Source organism: Vicugna pacos, chromosome X (assembly GCF_048564905.1).
Source record: "Vicugna pacos chromosome X, VicPac4, whole genome shotgun sequence".
In the NCBI taxonomy this organism is placed as follows: Eukaryota; Metazoa; Chordata; class Mammalia; order Artiodactyla; family Camelidae; genus Vicugna; species Vicugna pacos.
The window spans coordinates 41625438-41649529 of NC_133023.1; the positions used below are offsets into that span (position 1 = coordinate 41625438).

General features: G+C 36.0%; 1 protein-coding gene across 1 annotated transcript in view; it reads left to right on the plus strand.

Moving 5' to 3' along the window:
* Positions 1–3097: 3097 nt before the first annotated feature.
* The window catches only part of MAGED1 (MAGE family member D1), a 63677-nt gene continuing 42682 nt past the window's right edge, over positions 3098–24092 (plus strand). Inside the window, exon 1 of the mRNA XM_072956042.1 lies at positions 3098–3164. The gene's annotated coding sequence lies outside the window, so the exon portion shown is untranslated. The remainder of the gene's footprint in view (positions 3165–24092) is intronic.

A 24092-nucleotide genomic window follows, 5' to 3' on the forward strand; every position in this document is an offset into this window, starting at 1 on the left:
TTTTGTTCAGAATCTTTGAAACACCATTTTCTTCAACTCCACAGCTCAGTCCTGATTATTATGTTTGTGTATGTACCACGTTTTTTTTTTAATATTGACATACATGTTTATAATTTTATTTGCTCTTCATTCTAGAAGCTTTTTGGATTGTCCTTCTGGTATCATTTTCCAGAGCCTGTAGAAAAGTAGTTTTCAATCTCCTCTGTGCTTCAGAGACACTTTAAGGAGCTTTAAAAATATATGTAAATGCCTGACCTCATCCCCAAAGCTTCAGATTAGTTTTGGCTGGGATGGAGATCAGGCATTGGTATTTTAAAAAGTAGAAAGACAAAAGCTTTCCTAGTGATTCTAATGTCCACCCATAGTTGAGAACTATTGCTTTATAAGTTCTATATTTATTATGTTATTTTGTTTATTGCTTGTCTTCCTCACTAAAATGTAAGTTCCAAAAGTGCAAGGATTTCTTTGACTCCTCTGTTTATGCATGTATCGCTACTGCCTTGAAGAACGACACAGAAGCTGACCAACAAATGTTTGCTGAGTGAATAAGAATAGGATACGAGGCAGAAGCAGAGAAAAGGAGCAGTTGTCTGGTTTGGGTTAAAGAGTGAAAGGAAGCATTAGCAAGGTTTCATGAAAGGGAGAAAATGTGAGCTGACCTTTGAAAGGTGAATATAAGCTAGCAGTGTGTTAAAGAGATTTGTGATCTTCTTGGTGCACTTTCCAAATTATAAGGAATTGTGTGAGACTTGGATTTGGGGTGGGAGAGGCTGTGTGGTGAGAAATGAGGTGAGAGAGAGAGAGACAGAATTAGACTACCAAGGCTTCTGTATATCATGGTAGGGAGTTGGGATTTCGGGAGAAACATGGAAAGTCTGAGCTAAGTGATGTTGGTGACTGAGAGAAGTGGATGAAGTCTATAAATGTTCAGTAAGCCTGTCTATAATGGCAACCCTCTCCCTCTCTCCCTCCCGCAAGTACATTGCTATCCTACTTACCTGGTTTATTTCTATGTAGCACTTATCACCATTTAGCATGTATTTTTTAATCTGATCTTTTAAAATCTGATTTCTTTTTTTTAATCTGATTTTTTAATTTGATATTTTTAGTGGAAATACTGGGGATTGAACCCAGAACCTTGGGCATATAAGCACATGCTCTACCACTGAGCTATACCCTCACCCCTCTAGCATGTATTTTTTAAAATATGTTATTATCTGTGACACAAGAATGTAAGTTCTATGAGGGAAGAAGTTTTTGTCCATTATGATCATGGTTCTATGTTCAGGGCCTGGTGCATATTAATTGGTCAATAAATATTTGTTGCATGAAGTAATAAAGAATTTTAATGCAGAGGGCATCAAGGAATATGCTCAGGTTTCACTGTCTCTGGATTTTGGATAATCCATTGGCTATTTTTTTCCAGCTCATTTCCAAAATACAATTAATTCTTAAATGCATAAATCCCTTATTTTCTGTTTTTGGTCATTGATGACTATAATATCTTCTAAACCAACCTGTCTGTCTCTAGGTCTTCTATTTTCTGATTTGAAACATTACTATATGCTTTCTTGATTAAAATTCACCTTTGGCTTTCTGTTTTCCTCATAATTAAACTCAAACTCCATTACATGGTATGTAAGGTCCTTCCTTGTCTGGCCTCTTCTTATATCCAGCCTCTCAACACTGCTCCTTTCACACTATACTCAAATCCATTGTCATTCATTTTTAATTTACCCATTCAATCATTTATTCAACATCAAACAAATCTCCCTTGAGCATCCTCTAGGAGATAAGGTCTATTTTAGGTTTCTAGTATTCGCCAGTCAATGGGTTAGCCATAGTTCCTACATTGTCTTCTCTTGACCAATTATTATTGTTACATTATACTACTGTTAGTTGTTTATGTCTTCTTTTTCCCTACTGGCTGGAGGGTCTTGAAATCTAGGACTGCGTTTTACTCTTCTTCACATGGACACTGTCAGGAACAGAGCCTTGCACTGAGTGATGGTTCAAAATCTGTTGGTTGAATGGCAAAATATGAGTCAAAATGTTGAAATGAACTATAACAATACCAACAAAAGTCAGGACCTTGTGCTGGTCCTGGTCATTGCCCTGACCACATTTTGGTTATTTATTCAGTCAACAAACATTTATAATCACCCATTTTATGCTAGGCTCTAATGTGTTTAAATGGTACCTTTAACCCCTAAGCTGTGGGCTTCTAGTGCAATACCTCTGACTATAGCATAGTGTTTGGGATATGGTAGATTCTCAGCATATACTTGTATGTCAACTAAAAATAACACCAAAAGAGGAGAACTGGGTACAGATATGGGGTCCCAAAGAACTTTCTGGAAGTAATGGCAATAGTTAACTCAATGTTGAACTTTTAACCAGAGTAAGGATTTTTTTTTATAAGTTTTTTTGGGGGAGCAGATGGGTAATTAGGTTTATTTATTTAAAAAATTTTAATGGAGTTACTAGGGATTGAACCTGGATTATTATTATTGAAACTTTTTGTCAGTTGTCAATTTCTTCATTTTCCTGGGGACTATACAAGTATACAAGAGTGTTTTCTAAATAAGCTCACCTTTGCTTATTTGGAAATTTGAGTATGGCAGGTAACTCTCTGGATACCATTCCAAGATAAAAGTGATTCACATTTAGGATTTTTAAAAAAAATCTTGAAATCTAAGTATGCCACTAGTAAAAACGAACTTTAAAAAAATTCCAGAAAACAGTAAATCAGTGTGGTAAATATATAACTGTAGGCATCCTAGACTTAAGAGGCTAAGGGTAAGGGGGATATTTGAAAGTCTGAATCATCAAGGCTTGGTGACAAACTGGATACTTAGGGTTTGACAAAGATGCTGCAGTTCCTGGGATGACTAGAGCTAGAATTTGTAAAAAGTTAACTGATTCCCTCTTCCAGCCGTTTTACGTCACTATCCAGGTTCCCATCCATCTGGTGAGAAAGCCAAGGAGACGAAGTATTTAAAGAGCTTGCTAGAGAGGCACAGGAAGTCGCCTGGAGTGAAGGCAGGGGGCGGGGGTGGGGGGCCGGGGTGGGGGTGTGGCCGCCTGGGCTAAAGCTTCCACCAAACAAAAGAAAACAGCACTTCCGGTCACGCCATCGTCGCGTCGCGGCTTTCTTCATCGAGGTGAGTGTAAAGAAAGGGACTGGTAATTTTCACAAGTGAGTCCCCAAACACTTAAGGGACACTTTCCTCCTAGCGTTCACGTGAGATGGAAAGAATTCATCCTCAGAGTACATTGTATGTAGGATGTTTCTGATGCTTCTGATTCCGATAGCCTCTCTCCTCTCTCTTACTCGTCAAGAGACGGCCGGCCGTCATCCCCTCTCCCTGTGACTTTCCTGGTCCTTTTATCCCTGGTTGTTCTTTACTTCTCCTCGTTGTCCCGGATCCTCTCTGATTTTTTCTGAGCCGTGATCATTTCTTCTGTCGCCGATTTCTTTCCAACCTCTTTACTCCTACCTCCCACCCCGCCCCTCTTTTAGCTTAAGAACTTTTGCAACCCCCCTTCCCCGACTCTGAACCTACATTCTTCCTTCTTGTTCCTTCCGACCCCAGTATTTTACTACTCCTGAAGATTTCTGATCTCCCCTGTCATACTCCTGCAGAGGCCAGTGAATTATATACTTTATAAAATCAGATGTGACTTAAATTTCAAGGGCAAGGCTGCTTTTGTTCTTTTTAAAAATTAGCAAAGGAGCAGAAATTTTAAACTCTGAGAGACATATGGACTTCAAATTCTTACGTCCTTGTACTTATTTTTTTTACTCTAAACGAAATTACATGTCAGATATTGCACTGGTTTCAATCTTCTATTTATGACATTTAAACAAAATTTTGGTAGACAACTGAATCCTCAGATTTTTAGAGTGGCAAACAGAGTGGCTTTTCCCTATAACCTGGTGTCAGTTTTAGAGGGTGGAAGTTTACCATCCTTGTTAGAATTTCTCATAGAGCAGAAATGGTTGACAGGTATAATATCCATTCACAAATTTATTATTTCATATGAGTTGGGTTTATTATGTAACTCCTTTTCTAATGTCTGGTAGCAACATTGAAGAGCAAGTTGGCAGATTTTTCAGACAAAGATTTTTTTTCTAGGAGCTTTGCATGTGTTATCCATTTGGTGCAGTGTCAACTTTTTTCTTCATTTGTTGCAATGTGAAATGTATTTTTCTGCTCTATTTGCCATATATAATTTGTCTTGAGAAAATATTCGTTAATGTTCACAATTTATTCCTTCAGTTCTTTACCCAAGAGGAGGAAATGGTTATTAAATTTATAATGAGGGTCGGGGTTTTCATGCTCTAAAGAGGAACTGAACCAACAGTCTCCTTGCACAAGCAACATATTCCCTCCTCCTGCTATAACTAGTGTGTTAGACTTGCCAGAATAAGAGATGATTCTTTTTTCTAGGCCAGGTATAATTATCAGTTTTTTAACAGTGAGGCTGAGGTTTCCTGACACCAGAACACTTAGAGACTTTTTCAAAGATTGGTGCTGATGTCTCTATATTCTCAATTCAAATCGTAGTTACACAGCATTTTAAGTATCATCACACCGGCTTCAGCCCACTGTGCATGCATGCATCCATCCATTTGTTTAAGAGTTTTTTGTTGCATAGCTTATATGCCAGACAGTGTTTTAAGCACTGAGGATACAACAGTGGAAAATAAAACCCAGAGTCTTTGAAACTACAATTGAGAGACAGTAAATTAACATATAATAGAGTGTGATGAGGGAGGGACTGTACCATTTTAAATACCATGGTCACGAAGGTCTCCCTGGTAAGACATTTGAGCAGAAACCTAAAGGAAAAGAGGGCACAAACTATACAGATACTAGTGGGAAGACAGGATATGTCTATGGCAGTGTCTCTGCATTTATTGGTCATTCGGCTTCCTACATTCCCTCCCCTCCCCTCTCCCTGCCATCACTGTTCTGCATAGCATTAATGCACCACTCTGCATACTCAAATAATCTATTCTGTCCACATAAATTCCCCATATTCTCTTTCTCCTGGCTAGCTTCTGGCTGCCATTTAGGGGAATTGTAAGTTACCAGCCCACCCAAGAAGATGTTTCTTTGTCTCCATCCTCACCTCTTCCTCAGTCTGTTTATTTGTGGTGCACTGTGTGCTATCTTACAAGATCCGTGGTTTCCTCTCTCACTGCTCTTCCTCACTCTGCTCTTTCCTCTCTCACTGTGTGTCTGTAATATGTTGTCCATAAATGTTTGGTATGGTAAATTGAAGTGAATTCAGTGCTTGTCTGTAACAGACAAACTTTTAAATATAGATGGCTCCCTCCTGTTCAAAACCACCTTCTGAGGTCAGTATCATCATTGTCATTTTCCTGATAAAACCAAGATCCAGGTGTATCCTAACTTGCTAAATGGTAGTAGAGTTAAGGAGTTAAAGTCAGATACTCAGTCCTGGCCTGGTTCTCTCTTTCTGTCTGCCTGTATTTTTGTTTGTATGTTTGACTTCTTTGGCTTAAAGATTTTGTTTTTGAGATTGATCCAAGTTACTGGGTGTAGTAGTAATTCCTTCATTCTTATTGCAGTGTATTTCATTGTGTGAATTTACTTCAATAGGTGGACATTCTGGTTGTTTACATTTTTGGCCTGCAAATAGTGCTGTAAACATTCTAGAACATGTGTTTTGGTGATAACATGTGCACCTTTCTGCTAGGCATATACTTAGGAGTAGAAATGCTGACTCACAGGCTATGTATAAGATTAGCTTTAATAGATACTGCCAACCAGTTTTCCAAAGTGATTGTACTCAAAAACTCCTAACAGAAAATTTTGAGTTCTGATTGCTCTAGAATATTGCCAGTACTTGGTTATTATCTTGTCTTTTTAAGAAAAAATATGTAGCCACTCTAGTGGTTATGGATGGTATCTCGTTGTGGTTTTAATTTGCATAAGCCTGGTGACAAATGTGAATCTTATGTTTGTTGGCCTGAATATCTTTTTATGAAGTGCCTGTTCAAGTCTTTTGACCACTTTTTCTCTTAGACTGTCCTTTTCTTATTGATTTGTAAGAGATCTTTCTATATTAAAGATGTCAATACTTTGTTGGGTCTATTTATTGCAAATCTCAGTTGCTTGCATTTTCAGTCTCTTAGTGATGTCTTTTGAGGAACTGAATACAGGCATACCTTGGAGATAATGCGAGTTTGGTTCCAGACCATCGCAATAAAATGAATATCACAATAAAGCAAGTAATATGAAGTTTTTCATTTCCCAGTGCATATAAAAGTTAATTTTATACTATACAGTAGTCTGGTAAGTGTGCAATAGCGTTGTCTAAAAAACAACGTATGTGCCTTAAATAAAAAATACTTTATTACTGAAAAATGTTAACCATCATCTGACAACACAGGGTTGCAAGTGTACTGTGAATTTGTAAAAAATGCAATATCTGTGAAGTGCAATAGAACAACATACGCCTGTATCTCAATTTTAACATCCTTCAATTCATCATTTTCCCCTTCATGGGTAGTGCTTGTTTGCCCTGGTTAAGAGACCTTTGCCTTTCTTAAGGTCGTGAAAATATTTTTCTATATTGTTTTATCATTTAATCTCTCATTTATATTTATGATTCATTTGAAATTGATTTTATTGTATGTTGCCAGTATGACTTATGGGTATGGGTAAAGGCCCATTGTTCTGTTGTTGTTGTTGAAATGGGCATCCAGCTAACCCAATACCATTTATTGAAAAGATCATCTTTTTCCGCCTATAGTGTCATCATCTTTTTCATAAATTAAATGATTTGGTTATTTCTGTAGATTTGTTTCTAGATTCTGTTCATTTTAGTTTCTCTATCCTTTTCTGAGTACCAGTGTTATAATTATGTAATTTCATAATATACCTTTATATATGGTCAGTAAGCCTTACAGTTTTGCTCTTTTTCTTCAAGAATGCTTTGATTATTCTTGGCCTTTTGAATTTCCATGTTCATTTTAGAATCAGCTTACCAATTTTCACGAAAATTGTTCTTGGCATTTTGATTGAGATACCACCAAATTCAATACCAAATTTAATAATAATTTGAAGAGCACATGGCACTTCACCCATAAATATCTCAGTGTTCATCTCCTAATATTAGGAACATTTTTAAAAAAAAATTTAATTACCATTATCTTACTAAGAAAAATTAACAGTAATTCCCTAGTATACTAATCCATTCTCAGATTTCTTTTTTCTCAACAAAATTTTTATAGTTGGCATTTAAAACCATCATCCAGTCTAGATTAATGTGTTTTCTATTTGTTGAGTTTTTATTGTTGTCATTTTCTATATTTTGTTGAACTTGTTACATATTTAGTACTTTTCCATTCCCTGCAGTCGTTATTTCTTCTATTTCTCAAACTGTCCTGTTTGGAAGGAGCCATTTGGAAAACCCTAACATTGGCTTCTGTATTTTTTCATTTATTACTGAAATTTTCAAATAGATTTAAAATAGAAAATAGTAAAAAAAAAAAAAGCATGAATCCATTCCCGAGCTTCAATAGTTAATACCATTTTGCCAGTTACATTTGATCTTTTCTCCTCACCCACTTTTTTCAATGGAGTATTTTAAGCAATCTCAGACATAGTGTCATGGCGCAGGTAAATAACTCACAATGAATCCCTAACTCATAGGTACATTATATAAGGAATCACTAGGCCATTATTCTTAATAAGATTAACAATAATTCCATATCATCTAATACTCAGTCAATATTCAAATTTCCATGATTGTCTTAAAAATGTCTAGTTACAGTAGCTTTGTTAAATCCATGTCCAAACAAGGGCCATTTATTGCTACTGTTATGTATTTCTCTTGAGCCTCTTTTCCTATAAAATCCTCTATGATATCCCCCTCCATTTTAAAGACCATTGATTTATTGGAGAAACTAAGTCACTTGTCCTGTTGACAAATGGATTTAAATGCTTGCTTCTTTGAGATGGCTTTTATTGTGTTTTCCCTTCTCTGTGTTTCCTGTTCACTGGCCTTTAAAGCTAGAGGCTTGATTAGATTCCGTTTATTTATTTTTTAAGGGAAAGACTCATTTCAGGCAGTGATAATGCACTTTCTATTGCATTTTATCAGTCTGGTTTTGTCTTTTTAACTGATGATGAGATTGATTTGTATTTTCAGGTGATCTCAGCCTGGTCCCTCCTTGTAACACATCCTACCAGCCTTTCTCCTGTTGGTTTTAGCAGCCATCGAAGATGATTGTCTAAATTCAGTATTTCAGTAGTGGTTGGAAAATAGTGGTCTAATTCTAGCAATCGTTCTGCATTTATTAGCTGGAATTATTTTATAAAGGAGATCTTTTCCTTACTAGCTACTTTTTTTTTGTCCTGAAATATGTTTCACAAGAAGAAAGTCAAGATAGATTCTTTTTTTTTCATTTATCAATTTTCAGAGTAATGAGTTGGTTTCTTAGAGACTGTAATTGTTTCTTTAATATCATTAAGAATTCATGGATTTTGGTGTATTTAACGTGTCCAACATGTCCATTGTGATGTAAAATTTTTTTCATTGAAGTATAGTTTATTTATAATACCGTGTTAATTTCAAATGTACAGCACAGTAATTCAGTTATATATTTTTTCCAGATTCTTTTCCATTATAGGTTATTACAAGATATTGAATATATTTCCCTGTGCTCTACAGTAAATCCCTATTGCTTATCTATTTTATATATAGTAGTGTGTATCTGTTCATCCCATACTCCTAATTTATCCTTCCCTCCTCTCCCTTTCCCCTTTGGTAACCATAGATTTGTTTTTTATGTCTGTGACTCTGTTTCTGTTTTGTAGGTAAGTTCCTTTTTTTTTTTTTTCAGATTTCACATATAAGTGATACCAGATAATATTTGTCTTTCTTTGTCCGATTTACTTCACTTAGTATGATATTCTCTAAAGTCCATCCATGTTGTTGCAAATGGCCGAATTTCATTCTTTTTTATGGCTAATATTCCACTGTATTTATATACCACATGTTCTTCATCCAGTCATATGTTGATGGACAGTTAGTTTGCTCCCATGTCTTGGCTACTGTAAATAATACTGCTTTGAACATTGAGGTGCGTGTATCTTTTCGAATTAGAATTTTCTCCAAATATATGCCCAGGAGTGGGATTGCTGGATCATGTAGTAAATCTATTTTTAGTTTTTTAAGGAATTTCCATACTGTTCTCCTTAGTGGATGCAGCAATTTACATTCCCAGCAACAGTATAGGTGGGCTCCCTTTTCTCCACACCCTCTCCAGCATTTATTATTTGTAATACTGCAGTTTTTCTTTTTGATGCTCAAATTGTGTCATTTTAGAAATTAAGAGTCCTTTTTGTTTGATTCCTGTGTCCTTTTCACTTGTTCTTGTTGGATCCTAACTTCCCTGCTTTCTTTTCATTTATTTATTCAATTTTATGTGTGTGTATATATATATATATATTTTTTTTATTGAAGTATAGTCAGTTTATAATGTTGTACCAATTTCTGGTGCACAGCATAATACTTTAGTCATACATGAACATACGTATATTCTTTTTCACCGTAAGTTACTACAAGATACTGAATATAGTTCCCTGTGCTATACAGTATAATCTTGTTGTTTATCTATTTTATATATATTAATTAGTATCTGCAAATCTCGACCTCCCAATTTATCCCTTCCCACCCCCACCCTGGAACCATTAGTTTTTTTCCTATGTAAGTCTGTTTCTGTTTTGTAAATAAGTTTGTTTCTTAGATTCCACACATACGTGATATCATATGGTGTTTTTCTTTCTCTTTTTGGCTTAGTTCACTTAGAATGACAATCCCCAGGTCCATCAATGTTCCTGCAAATGGCATTATTTTATTCTTTTTTATGGCCGAGTAGTATTCCATTGCATATATATACCACAATTTCTTTATCCAGTGATCTGTCGATGGACATTTAGGTTGTTTCCATGTCTTGGCTATTGTAAATAGTGCTGCTATGAACATTGGGGTGCAGGTGTCTTTTTAAATTAAGGTTCCCTCTGGATATATGCCCAGGAGTGGAATTGCTGGATCACATGGTAAGTCTATTTCTAGTTTTTTAGGGAATCTCCATGCTGTTTTCCATAGTGGCTGCACCAATTTACATTCCCACCAGCAGTGTAGGAGGGTCACCTTTTCTCCATACCCTCTCCAGCATTTATTTTCTGTAGCATTGTGATTTTTCTTTTTAGTGTTCAAATTGTGTCATTTTAGAAATTAGAAATCTTTTTGTTTGGTTCCTGTGTCCTTTTCACATGATCTTAATAGATCCTGACTTCCCTGCTTTCTGATAAAAGATATTTTAGGCTCATCATGTACACTCCCTGCCCCAGCTCTAGAAACAGCCATTTTGCAAGGAATCGTGTATTCTTTCAGTAGGGATTGGTACTTAGAAACCAAGGTGTGAATGATCAGGGGATTTTTTTTTTCAGCCACACCACTTGATCTTTTTTTTTGTGCCCTTTTCTTCACTATTTTGAATATATTTGAGTGACTCCACTGGCATTCTGTTGAAAATTTCTTTGTGCATGGCTTTTATTTGTTTATGTAGTCATTCATTCAGCAAAAATGTTTGGAACACTTACTGCCATGTATATTGTCTTATGCTGAGTACAGGGGATGTGAAGGGAAACCTAACTGGTTTCCTGTCCTTGATGAAGATTCATTATAGTTGGGGTATGAGTAAATCAACAGACAATGTATAAAGCGTATAATCAATTCTATGGTGGGCATAGGCAAGTGGGTTTGACAGCCTGGGAGCACAGAGTGGGCATCTAAAAATGCTTTGGAAGAGGGAGATAATGCTTGATATTGGATGAGTAGAGGAGGTATGAAGTTAGAGGAGCTATGAAGGGTGTTTCAGTCAGAGGAAACTAGAAGAAGTAGAGGGATCTTGATGTGTTCAAGGAAAAGTATGTGTGTATTTGGTTATAACTGGGATGTAAGTTTTATGTAGGGGAGGAACGAAAACTGGAGACACAGAGGGACACTGAGAGCCCCAAAGTTCAGATCAGACAACTGAAATTGCACTCTGAAGGGTATGAGACAGAAGTCCTGGAATTGTTTTAAGCAGATGAGCTTTATAATCACCCCTGTGATCTACTGATGATGCACTGAGTGGGTGGGTGGGAGTGGCGCAACCAGAGACTGGTAAGGAGGCGAAGGGTATAGCTGTCAGGGAAAAGATAATGTCATGGTACACTGCACCTTAGGTCTGTGTGTGGTGTGTGGGAGAGGGGTGTGTGTGTGTGTGTGTGTGTGTGTGTGTGTGTATTACCATAGGTTATAATGTATGTTATATATAGATAGATATAGATACATAAGGCTCTCCCACACACCACACATGTATATGTATAGAACTATATATATATATATATATAAATATATATATAAAATTTATATATATATATAAAATAGATCTATGCATGCACATGGATGTAGTGTGGCATGTCTATAGTTCTGTATGTGCATGTATATCCAGGGGCTGTCACATTGCCACAGGTCTAAAGCAGAGAATATTTCATTGGAGAAACATTCTCTAAGGAAAACTAGAGTGGAAAAGGGCTAACAAAAACTCTCTTCTTGACCAACCTTTAATCATACTCTTTTGTGCTCTCTTTTCAACTAAACCTCATCCTTGGCCATGGTCTTTGGCCTGCCTAGCTCAGTTTTAGAAAGAATCCTGCTAGGTCAGTTTAGCAAGAATCCCCCTACCCTTGATAGCTCAGCACTCTGGCTTGCCTTCAGCAAGAATACCCCAGCCTTGATGTCTCCTTTTAGTAATTTTCTATCCACCAAACTCCCTCCTGCCTCCACCAAATCTGCTCCTTGGCTATAGATCCCCAGCTGTCTTTATTGTATTCAATCTTTCTCTCTTATTGCAATAGTCTTCCCACCTATTACAATAGTCCTTAATAAAGTCTTCCTTACCATTTTAACAAGTGTCAGAATAATTCTTTAATAGGCCATACCAAAACTTGTGCTTATTGTACTCTTCCTCTTCAAAGCTCTACCAGTTGGCATGGAGGATACCAGTTGTGTATCCTTGAGTAATCTGAGAATTCCTCTTCCTCCCCTCCTTCGTGGAATTTAAGGGTATAAGGGGGAATGAGGTGATTTTTTTCAGCTTCTCCCAGGGGTTAGAAGGTAGCTTTAACTGTTCTCTCTGGGAATGGGAATGATAATTGAAGATGCTTATCTCCTTTTCTGTGTCTGTGCCAAGTACTGTTCTATACTAGTGAACACATACTATATTCGCCTTTTCAAACTACTATCTTAAACTCCTTAAAATAGAAACTATGAAATTTATCTACATGGGTACATAAGATGTAGACTTGAGAGGGTCCTGTTAGGGTAAGGATTTAAGGGAAACCAGGGCAGTGAGTGTGAATGGATCAAGGTTGGTGAAGGCTAAAGTACAGACGGCCAGTAATTGGTCAAAGTGTTGATGAAGTGAATGTGGACTCTTGGGTCATGAATACTGTCTGTGCATAGAGAACAATCTTATGGTTACCAGAGGGGAAAGGAGGTGGGAAGGGATAAATTGGCAGTTTGAGATTTGCAAATACTAACTACTATATATAAAATAAATATACAACAAGTTTCTACTGTATAGCACAGGGAACTATATTCAATATCTTGTAGTAACCTGTAATGAAAAAGAATACAAAAACAAACATATGTATATATATGTATGACTGAAACATTATGCTGTACACCAGAAATTAACACAGCATTGCAAACTGACTATACTACAATAAAAAATAATGCAAGTTAAAAAAAATATTGTCAGTGAAAAGTAGAATAGCTAGTAAGTGGTACATGTATATTTTTAGGATGAGAGATTTGAACATGTTTGTATGTTCTGTGAGGGAGAAAAACAGGTCGTTGAAAATACCAGGGAGAAATGGGATAACTGAAGAAGCAAATATGGAAAAGAGATGGTTTAGAAAATACGTGGAAAGATGAACCATGAGGAAGAGCAAGGGCATCACTTCCCATTCTGAAGTTAAAGAGGGTCAGAAAGTCAGAAAGTTTTTCAGGTTTTGGAGAGGCAAGAGATTGAGGGAGTTTCTTTCTTGCCCCAATATATTCTCTGTGAATAAGGTTGTAAGGGCATTCTGGAGTGTCAGAGGGGATGGTCAGGAGCCAGAGAAAAGAGGTGGAAGGTTGCAAACTTCTTTGGGGAATGAGAAGTTGATGGGCAGTAATGAATGTCTAGCTGAGGTGGAAATAAAAGGTCTTTAGTTTTGTCTTTTTTTCCAGTTGTGTTCAGCTGCCAAGAAGTGGGAAGCCAGGAAACAACATTGGGTTTGATTTTAGACTCGTGAATGTGGTGATGATGATTTTGGGTGGTACGAGGTTTGAGGGACTTAAGCGGGTTGTTGAGGTTACTGATTAATTTTGTTCAGGATATAGACCATGGGATTTAGTCTCATCAGGAAAGTGTCTTCTCAGGAGGATTCTGTGGAACCCGAGAAATAGAAGCTGGGTAAATATGTGAGTGGGTGTAGATGAAGCTATATGGAGATTCTAAAGCTCAAAAAGCAGATGTTAAAAAGGTGGAATGGCAGACAAGAAATTGTGGTTAGAGTATGATATTGGAACTTAAGATTTCAGAGGAAAAGTAGTTCTAGATGACAAGGTTCAGTGGGTGGGTGAGTTGGAGTAGAAAAGGTCCAGGAACTGTGACTCTGGGGTGATGGACAAGTTAGCCATGGGCTCATCAAATACAGTGGGAAAGATATAGAATGGAGAGGAAGGCAAGAAAGATCCTATTTTTTTTTAATTGAAGTGTAGTTGATTTACAATATTATGTTACTTTCAGGTGTACAGCATAGTGATTCAGTTATACATATATAAACAAATATATTTTTTCATTATAGGTTATTACAAGCTTCTGAATACAGTTCCCTGTGCTATACAGTAGGACCTTGTTGTTTATCTATTTTATATATAGTAGTGTGTATCTGCTAATCCCAAACTCCTAATTTATCCCTTCCCACCCCCTTTCCCTGCTGGTAACCATAAGTTTGTTTTCTATATCTGTGAATCTGTTTATGTTTTGTAAATAAATTCATTTGTGTCATTTTTTTTGGATTCCACATATAAATGATATTATGACATTTGTCTTTCTCTGACTTACTTCACTTAGTATGATAATCTCTAGGTCCATCCATCTTGCTGCAAATGTCATTATTTCATTCTTTTTTATGGCTTAGTAGTATTCCATTGTGTGTATATGTGTACACACACACACACATACACACAGTACATCTTTATCCATTCATCTATTGATGGACATTTAGGTTGCTTCCATGTCTTGGCTATTGTAAATAAGGCAGCTATGAATATTGGGGTACAGTATCTTTTCAAATTAGAGTTTTCTCCAGATATATGCCCAGGAGTGGGATTGCTGGATCATAGGATAACTCTATTTTCAGTTGTCTAAGGAACCTCCGTACTGTTTTCCATAGTGGCTGCTAAAATTTCATTCCCACCGACAGTGTAGGAGGGTCCCCTTTTCTCCACCCTCTCCAGAAGTTATCCTTTGTGGACTTCTTAACAATGGCCATCCTGACCAGTGTGAGGTGATATCTCATTGTAGTTTTGATTTGCATTTCTTTGATAATTAGCTATATTGAACATCTTTTCATGTACCTATCAGCTGTCTATGTGGAAAGATGCTATTTTTTATTGAAGTATAGTCAGTTTAAAATGTGTTAATTTCTGGTGTACAGCATAACGTTTCAGTCATACATATACATACATATATTCATTTTCATATTCTTTTTTATTATAGGTCACGACAAGATATTGAATATAGTTTCCTGTGCTATACAGAAGAAATTTGTTTATCGATTTTATATATAGTATTTATTTAGCATCTGCAAATCTTGAATGCCCAATTTATCCCTTCCTACCCCTTTCCCCCCAGTAGCCATAAGTTTGTTTTCTATGTCTGTGAGTCTGTTTCTGTTTTGTAAATAAGTTCATTTGTGGCCTTTTTTTAAGAACACAAGATTGAGATTCCATGTATGAGTGATACCATATGGTATTTTTCTTTCTTTTTCTGGCTTACTTCACTTAGAATGATGATCTCCAGGTCCATCCATGTTGCTACAAATGACATTGTTTTATTCTTTTTCATTGCTGAGTAGTATTACATTGTATAAATATATCACAACTTCCTTATCCAGTCATCTGTCGATGAACATTTAGATTGTTTCCATGTCTTGACTGTTGTAAATAGTGCTGCTATGAACATTGTGGTGCTTGTATCTTTTCAAATTAGAATTCCCTCTGGATATATGTCCAAGAGTTTGATTGCCAGATCACGTGGTAAGTCTATTTTTAGTTTTTTAAGGACTCTGCATACTGTTTTCAATACTGGCTGCACCAAACTTCATTCCCACTAGCAGTGTTAGAGGGTTCCCTTTTCTCCACAACTTCTTCAGCATTTATCATTTGCGGACTTTTGAATGATGGCCATTCTGACTGGTGTGAAGTGATACCTCATTGTAGTTTGGATTTGCATTTCTCTAGTAATTAGTGATATTGAGCAGTTTTTCATGTGTCTATTGACCATTTGTATGTCTTCATTGGAGAATTGTTTGTTTAGGTCTTCTGCCCATTTTTGGATTGAGTTGTTTGGTTTTTTCTTCTTAAGTTGTATGAGCTGTTTATATAGTCTGGAAATGAAACCTTTGTCAGTTGCATGATTTGCAAATATTTTCTTTGATTCTGTAGGTTGTCATTTTGTTTTGCTTATGGTTTCCTTTGCTGTGCAAAAGCTGATAGGTTTAATTAGGTCCCATTTGTTATTTCTGCTTTTATTTCAATTGCCTGTGTAGACTGCCCTAAGAGAACACTGCTAAGATTTATATCAGAGAATGTTTGCCTATGTTTTCTTCTAGGAGGTTTATAGTGTAGATAGACTGTTAATTAATCAATCAATCAAGAAAGTAGGTAAAAATGTAGTGATATAGACTCTTTACTGCATAATGAGGACATATAGTTGAATTATATGTATTTTCTACCTAGTCATGTGGGTGAGATAGACATTGCAACAGGGAGTGCTATTATAGAGAGACCAGGGTGTGCTGATTCAATAGAAATATGGGGGAGGATATCTATTCCATTCTAGGAGGCTCAGAGAAGATCTCCTGGAAGGCACCATGTTAACCCCATGCTCATAGCAACACTATTTATAATAGCCAAGACATAGAACAACCTAAATGTCCACCAGCAGATGAATGTATAAAGATGTGATGTGATGTGATGTGTGTGCGTGTGTAGTGGAATATTACTAAACCACAAACAATGAAATAATGCCACTTGCAGTGACATAGATGGACCTAGAGGTTATCATACTAGTGAAGTAAGTCAGACAGAGAAAGACAAATATCATATGATATCACTTACATGTGAAATCTAAAAAAAAATGACACAAATGAACTGCTTTACAAAACAAAAACAGACTCACAGATATAGGAAACAAACTTATGGGTGCCAAAGGGGAAAGGGGAGGTAGGGATAAATTAGGAGTAAGGGATTAACAGACACACACTACTATATATAAAATAAACAAGGACCTACGGTATAGCACAGGTAACCATATTCCATTTCTTTTAATAACCTATAATAGAAAATAATCTGAAAATAATCAATATATATGTATATGTATAACTGAATTGCTTTGTTGTACACCTGAAACTGACACAACATTGTAAATCAACTGTACTTCAATTAAAAAAAAGAATTTAAGTTTGCATAGAAGTAGCAGTTAATCTGACAATGGAGGAGAAACCTTTGTGTGTAGGGGTCATTTATTTAAACCACATATAGTAGCTACCAGTATGTCATCTGCCTTGAGCTTGAGAAGTACCTGAAGAAATGGGCAGTTGAGAGGACACTGTGGTCTAGTAGGGAAAGAGGGCAAATAGAAAGAAACTGTTTTATAAATGGTTAAATTTATGCTATAACATTGATCACCTTCACTTTCTTGGAAGATTAGCCACTTCTGTTTTCCCCAATATTCCATGAGCTGATCATTTTCTATATATGCCATGTTTTTTGCATCTTGTGTAAGGAGTTCTTTCTCACCTTGATTTCATAAAGATGTTCTATATCTTCCTGTAAAGCTTTTATAATTTTCTTTTCACAATTAAGTTTATGATTCACTTGGAGTTTTATTTTTATGTACTTTATAATGTAGTGATCTTAATTTGTTTTGGAATGATTCATTGGTGGTTCAAGGACTATTTACTGAATAGTCAGTTCTTTCTCCACAGATTTATAAAGCTCTCCTTATAATATACCAAGTTGTAATGTATGTACATATCTGGTTCTGTGCTTTCTATTCTATTCCACTGGTCTATTTGTCTATTTCTATACTGATATCACACTGTTAATTACATAGTTTTGTAATGCATCTTAATATTTGGCCGAGAAAGACCCTCATTCTTTTCCCTCAAAATTGTTTTCTTTGCCTTTACTTTACCATATGAATTTTAAGATAAGCTTTGCATGATCTCTAAGAAATACTGAAATTTTGATTAGAACTACATTTTAGTTACAGATTATAGAGACAGAAGTGGCCTCTTTACCATAATGAAGGTGGTTTATCTCTCCTTTTATATGGATATTTTTAATGTCTTTGAAAAAAGTTTTATAATTTTCTCCATAAGGGTTTCATGTATATTTTATTAGATTTATTTCTGTGTAGTAATAGTTTCTGTTGCTCTCACTAATATTTAAAAATGACATTTTGTAATTCATTGTGACTGGTGTATGGGACAACTTGTTTCTGGTGTACAGGTCTGAGATCCATTCACCTTGCTAACCTCTTTCTCTGGGTCTGATTGTTTATAGATTTTATTGAGTTTTTATATAACCTTTATATAAGACATACTTAAAAGTACATGAATTATACCTATACAGCTCAATGAATGATCACAAAGTGTTTTTGGTTTGTTAATGTAATTTGTGAGCAACATTTTTGTGAGCATTTATTTTTCCCTTCGGTCCTTATACCTCTGAAAGTTGATGTCATTCTGTATAAAATAAAGTAGAATTTCTTTTCTGAGGCAGTTTCACTTAAGCATCTCTGATACCTCATGTTCTGATGAGCTGTGTTTGATGTGTAAATACTTTTGAAGTCATCAGAAAAAAGAAATACCTTTACTTGGAAATTTGAACAGCACTTAATAAAAAAGCCTACGGGGTGGCGATATTTCAGTTAATTGACTGCAGTCCAGGATTTGGTCTTCAGCATTTGTGAAATTCAAATGAAACTTGGTGGTAAACAAACACAAACTAATTTACTGAGACTAAGATAGGTGTGGAGAGAAACACACACACATTTTCCACTAATACATTCTTTCCAGTGACTAGAACACTCAGGTCCTCTGTCTAGGACACGTCAGTTGGGGAAGTCAAACTAAGAAAACAGCATGTTGCTTACTGTGAGCTTAGAATGAAAGCAAAAGAAGGTAGGGTATTTCACAAACATGGAGTCTTCTGTGCAGCTGTGGGTCATTTGAGGAACACATTTAGATGTTCTGCTTTCTCTTCATCACACCCCAAGCAGTTTGAGAGGCAACAAGATGTAGTAGGAAAATATTGGACTTTATAGACAGGGATTTAAATCCTAGCTCTTAGTGTACTGACTTTAGGAGTTACTCCTGAGTTTTATTTTTCTCACTGGTGAAATAGATATCACAACAGTGCTAATTTCAAAGAAATAGATCCTTTCAAAGTATTTGTTATATAGTAAACTGGCAGAATCGTTGGTTTGTTTTTGTTTATCCATGCCTGTGGGTAAAGAGGAAAGTGCCAATGATCCTTTTTTTTTAACATTTTTATTGAGTTACAGTCATTTTACAATGTTGTGTCAATTTCCAGTGTAGAGCACAATTTTTCAGTTATACATGAACATACATATATTCATTGTTGCATTGTTTTTGCTGTGAGCTATCACAAGATCTTGTATATATTTCCCAGTATAATCTTGTTAATCTATTCTACATATGCCAATGATCCTTTCTTAATTTGACCGAATGATATTAGAAGTATTCTTCTGTTTCTAAATGTTGAGACTACAGTTTCAGCTTTATCACCAGATGTGTTAGTTTCCTATTGTTACTGTAATACATAATGACAAACACAGACGCTAAACAGAAATTAATTATCTTGTAGTTCTGGAGGTCAGCAGGCCTAAAATCAAGGTGTTAGTAGGGTTGAGCTCCCTCTAGAGGCTCTAGGTGGAAATCGGTTTCTTGCTTTTTCCAGCTTCTTAGGGGCTGCCAGTGTTCCCTTGGTTCGTGGTCCTTCACTCCATCTTCAGATCTAACAGTACAGCATCTTCAACTCTCTAACTCTGACCTTCTGCTTTCATGATCCTGTCTCCTTCTCTAACTGACCCTCCTGCTTCCTTCTTGTTTTAACATTTTTTGTGGGGGGTGGAGAGGTAATTAGGTTTATTTATTTATTTAAAGTGGTGGTACTGGGGATTGAACTCAGTACCTTGTCCACGCTAAGCATGCACTCTGCTACTGAACTATACCCTCCCCCCTCCTGTTTACTTCTTATAAAGAGTCTTGTCATGACATTGAGCTCACTGGGATAATTCAGGATAATCTCTCCATCTCAAGATCTTTAATCAAATTTGCAAAGCCCCATTTGCTCTGTAAGGTAACATGTTCACAGGATCAGGACGTGGACATCTTGGAAGGGCTGTTGTTCTGTCTACCACACCAAGTTAATGAATTACCAAGTAAGATACTTAATTAGAATTACACATTTCTTTTGTGGGTTTTTTTGGAGAACAAAGCATCAATTTCTAAAATTGTAGGAGTCTTCCAAAATGCTTTTCTTTAAAAATTATTCTAAGGAATAATTTGTATTAACAGAGAATAGAAGTAATTGGTATCAGTTATGAATATTCATAAGTCTCCATATTGTAAAAGAGAACAAGATTGACATTCTCATTAAAATTCTCAATTTAACATCTTTCAAGTTTAGATTATTCGAAATAATTGTGAAGCAAAATGGCTTCCACCCTTCCTGGCTGCTGGGGAGAGAGTACAAGCCTACATCTTTTGAGTTTCCTTTCGTTGATTGTGAAGATTCGCATTTGTAAAGTTAGGCTCTGGAATTTCATTAGCTATTTTTAAAGAAAAAGCAGGTCTGGAGCCCAATTTTGTTTGTAAAAAATGGAGAAAGGACAGAAAAAGATTTTACTTATTATCAGTGAAAGTCTACATTTTGTGCCTAGTAAAGTAGTTGTTAAGATTCAGTGTGATCACTTTGACAAAGCCCTAACACCTGCTTGGTGAGTGAGAGCAGTTTGAGTCTCTTAAACTCCTCTGTACTTTCCATCTTCTGTCGCTTATTAATTTCCTCTAACTTGTCTTAAATTTTCACAAATTATTTTCCTAATCTCCTGATTAAAGCTATCCACTAGGGATACTGTTTTTTTTTAAGTTTGATTAGGTTTCATTATAATATACCATTTGATATAGCTTCCTGTTGCTTGGAAATAATCTGCAAGTTTGTTTTTTTCTTAATTTCCTTATCCACAGTAAAATACTTACATTATGGTTTGTGTTTGCTAATCCCGGTATTTGGAGTCTTTTCTGTTATCAGCTGATCCTGCTGGTTTGCTGCTTTGTCTATTCATGGCTCCAGGATCCCAGGGCAAGTCATATAATTCATCCTGGGCTGTGAAATGACCTGCTTCCCATTCATCCTCCCCCTGAGATGGTGGCCTTTTGGGGTCCCAGCTTATTGTAGGGAGGATCTCCTGTTGATTTTCCTACTTTGTGTACTTCTGGGTTTTAATCTGTCTTTCAAGGCAGCCAAAATGAAAGTTAAATTTTGAGGGGATTTGGCAAATGCTCTCAGGGCAGAAATTGCCTCCCTGCTTATATTTACTTCTCTAGGTTCCCCCTTTCCCATGATGTTTCCCTGATGTTTCCGTATTTTTATTGCCCTGGCTTTTTCTTGTTTTCAAATAGTTGTGACTTCTTTTTCATCAGGGTTTTTTTAAATTGAAGTATAGTTGGTTTATAATGTTGTGTTAGTTTCTGGTGTACAGCATAGTGGTTCAGTTTTATATATATATATATATATATATATATATATATATATATATATATATATATATATATTCCTTTTCATATTCTTTTTCATTATAGGCTATTACAAGGCATTGAATATAGTTCCCTGTGCTGTACAGTAAGACCTTGTTGTTTATCTATTTTATATATAGTAGTTAGTATCTGCAAATCCTTAACTCCCAATTTATGCCTCTATCCCACCTTTTTCCCCTCCTTGGCAACTGTAAGTTTGTTTTCTATGTCTCTGAGTCTGATTCTGTTTTGTAGATAAGTTCATTTGTGTCTTTTTTTTTAGACCCCACATATGAGTGGTATCATATGGTATTTTTCTTTCTCTTTTTGGCTTACTTCACTTAGTATGACAATCTCCAAGTCTATCCATGTTGTTGCAGATGACATTATTTCATTCTTTTTTAATGGCTGAGTAGTATTCCATTGCATATATATACCACAACTTCTTTATCCAGTCATCTGTTAATGGACATTTAGGTTGTTGCCATGTCTTCGCTATTATAAATAGTGCTGCTATGAACATTGGGGTGCATGTACCTTTTTGAATTAGGGTTCCCTCTGGATATATGCTCAGGAGTGGGGTTGCTGGATCACGTGGTAAGTCTATTTTTAGTTTTTTAAGGAATATCCATACTGTTTTCCATAATGGCTGCACCAAAAAGATTTTTTTTAGTTGGTTTCATTATAAGGATTTGTCCAAATAAGCTTGTGGGCAATTACCAGAACTTGAAAACTTTCCTTTAACTCTTTCCTACATTTTCTTTCACATTAGATTTAGGCTCAGAACTTCTCATTGCCTTTGGTTTTATTTATTTTATAGAGGAAAGATCTGTCGGCTGAGGAAAAACACACAACCTAAAAGTTGGGAGTTAAGTTTTATCCGGAGGCTTTCCTGAGGGATAGGACGTTTTTGCTGGAAAAAAAAATGTAGTCAAGCATCAAAATATTACTGGTAGTCATACAAGCAGACATCTCAAGTTAATGATTTTAGTGCTTTTCTATGTATAGGAAGATGCAAGAGTCTGGGCTCAAATTCTTCCTTAAATATACATCTTAACTATCTAGGACCTGTATATCCAAAGCACAGAATGCTTCCTGTTTTTCTCCTGAATTCCCCTCAGGGTGCACTATGTGTGTAGGAGGGGGAGCAGCTGCAGTGGCTGATGACTTGATGGTGGACATCATTTATTGTTCACTAGAATAAACATCCACTTTCTACATTTCCAGTGCTCAGAAATGCAAAGATTCTTGCCCAAGGTCCCTTAGCAAGGAAGTAGTAACATTCGGATTAAAGCCTAGCTCTGAAGCCTGTGTGCTTCGTCTGGTCAGTGCACTGCATACTTTGGATTCCAATGTTTTTTGTTCCTGGATTATGACACATCTTTCTTCTAAGAGAGTAAACGACTTGTTGTGTTTTTCTTATCAGGTTTTTATCCTTTAAGGTCAGCGGCCACTCCCTAGCCTTGAAAAAACATGCATTTTTAGGCCTCTTTCACAAGGCCTTTGGCTGGTTCTAAAACATCCTAATAAGTAAGAAAACCTCTTCCAGCACCCTTCCCTGTACCTTTCAGAACTGAATTTATGGGCTTGGAGTACCCCAGCTCTAACCACAAAGTTTTATTTCCTGTTTCATCTGCAGGATTTTCTACATCAAAAAACCAAACTAAATTCCTAGCTGAATTTGGAAAGAATTAAGGACAAAATGACCCAAAAAGAAATCCTCTTAGGTGAGCAGAGGAAGGAACATGAGACAGGGAGGGGCTTGAGAAGTTACAGACTTGTTAGATAAAATTATGATAGTTTTGGAATTTTGGTTGGTGAATGTCCCTGTCCCCAAGGCACCTTGACATGGTGGAAAACACAGGAGCTTAAGAGTCAGGCATACTTGAGTTGGCTTTCAATTTCCCAACCTACTAATTCTAAAATACTGGGTAAGTCAGTTCCCCTCTCTAACCATCAATTTCTTCATCTCTACAGTTGGAATAATAATATGTATCTCTCAAGGTTTCCATGTGAAATAGAGATAATGTTTCAGTGAAGTGTTTGTGCTTGCTATATCTTTCCTAAATAGTTGTAGCAGCAGTTATCTTTATTGTTACAACTGTAGGGGTGGGAAAATGTCCCCTTCTTCCCTTCAAGGTTCTTTGACGGGTCTAATAATTAAATTGACATAAGACAGATGAACAGGAGAAAAACAAATTTAATCTAAATATTTTTAAATTTTATTATTTTATTGTTTTTATTTTATTTTTTTTACTGAAGTGTAGTCAGTTTACAATGTTGTATCAATTTCTGGTGTGCAGCATAATGTTTCAGTCATACATGTACATACATTAATTCATTTTCATATTATTTTCCATTATGCAAGATATTGAATCTAGTTCCCTGTGCTATACAGAATAAACTTGCTGTTTATCTATTTTATATGTAGTAGTTAGTATCTGCAAATTTTGAACTCCGAATTTATCCCCCCTCCAGTAACCTTAAGAATAAATTTAATTTTGTATGTATAGGAGTCCCATAAAAATATGAGACTCAAAGTTAAGTGACCAGAGCAGGAAGCCTTTATACCTTTTAGATAAAAAACAAAAGCAAAAAAAAAAAAAGAATTTGTGAAGAATCGACAAGGCAGAAGGGTTTGGGCTAGAAATAGTAAATAGTGAAGAATTAACAAGGTTTGTTTGTCTGGCCTTCTCAGGCCCTAAATTCCCTATCTCTGGTGGTAAGGCTGCCTTCTACCCTTCTGTTACAGTGAGGATGCCTTGCATTTGAGAAATTTATCTCCTGCTTTTGGAGGGACAAAGGAGGATCAGAGTATCCAGCTGTTTCTCAAGTTCCTTTAATTCAAAATAACATGCCATCATGGCATATTTGGGGGTGACATATTCTGAACCT